The sequence below is a fragment of the Amphimedon queenslandica genome, unplaced genomic scaffold (assembly GCF_000090795.2).
Source record: "Amphimedon queenslandica unplaced genomic scaffold, v1.1 AMPQUscaffold_2337_Cont25661, whole genome shotgun sequence".
Lineage (NCBI taxonomy): Eukaryota > Metazoa > Porifera > Demospongiae > Haplosclerida > Niphatidae > Amphimedon > Amphimedon queenslandica.
In genome coordinates this window covers 1-1,284 of record NW_003557328.1, presented here as the reverse complement: position 1 = coordinate 1,284, position 1,284 = coordinate 1, and the positions used below count along the sequence as shown (strand labels likewise).

At 35.9% G+C, this 1,284-nt stretch overlaps 1 long non-coding RNA gene across 1 annotated transcript; it reads left to right on the top strand.

Annotated features, from left to right (window-relative positions):
* Positions 1-618: 618 nt before the first annotated feature.
* Positions 619-939, top strand: LOC109593247 (uncharacterized). Its single transcript, XR_002190833.1, has 2 exons — positions 619-725; positions 779-939. It is a non-coding gene; the product is annotated as an uncharacterized LOC109593247 (long non-coding RNA).
* The last annotated feature ends 345 nt before the right edge of the window (positions 940-1,284 follow it).

Here is a 1,284-nt window from a genome sequence, read left to right as displayed (position 1 = left end):
GGGGCTTCGCCCCCAGGTCGTAATAATATTCATAGCCTATTGGGCAAATCCAGAAAAATTATGCTTCAATTTTTGCCTATTTTGTTTTCAGGCACTACCCCAAATTCTATCCTATTTTGCTTTAAAATAAATGCAATTATGCTCATTATTATGCTTTATAAATATCAATTATAATTACATGGACATGCATCTGTTATAATTGTAATATTGTCACTAAAATACCAGAATCTGAAAAGTTTTCAGTGACTTTAAATTACTGCAAAATAGAACAACCTAAGTCGTTGGACTCACCACGCTTGGGTACTAAGCAGTTGGGTTGTTGTTCTAGTACTTGTACCACCTACCATATTGAATTGAAATTGTGTGTTCAGGGGCATACGGACAGAAATTTGGGCCCATTATGTTCCCATTATGCCAGCATAATAACTTGCCCTATTATGCTCCAAATTATGGTAGCATAATTTGCTTGGCTCTAGCAAAGCACACTGTGATAAAGTGAGTCTGACCGACCGCAGGATGACCGTCTAACTATTATTAAAGTTAAATAGCCTATAATCTTCATTGAAAGCGGGTGTGGCCACCATACAGCATGTCTGTGCATAGATATTAGAGTACACAGGGATTGGAAACGGGCCGTAGCAACAGGAAAATGCTAGTTGATAGTACCGTAAATAATTTCTCTAATTACTCATATGTAAAATTAAAATGGCTGAAAGTTGAAAAAGGTAAGCAAACTTCTCGGGTGGTTTTTTGTTGCATAAAGTCTTATTTTGTACAGGTAACCCTTCAATAATGTTGAGAGACATTCTTCCTGTTTGCCCAAGCTCTCTGCTGTAGCAACGTATCTGTTTGCAGTTTAAATTCAGTGTTTTATGAATTAGCAATCATTGTTGATCACATTTACTATATTTAGTTCTATATTTTGATTTGTACAACCTATTGAATAAAAATGGTGTTGGCGACCTCCGGTGTGTTCTAAGCAATACAATGGTGTGATAGTTAATGTTACAGACCCTTTGGTTTTTATGTTAAGGGTACAAAACAAACCTCTCAAACTAATCAGTAAATCTATTGTTACAGAAAGATGCAATCGTATTTCCAAATGAAACATAGTGGGCGACCTCCACATTATGAATCTCTATTGAGTGGTTGAATAAGTTATTGTCTTCTGTCTAACGCTACTGAGATAAGGGTACAAAACAAAATGTCATTCTAAGCATTCTCATTCCAGAGCAAATATTCAGTGCAAATAATGATGCTAGCAACATAAAAATTAGTCTGGGG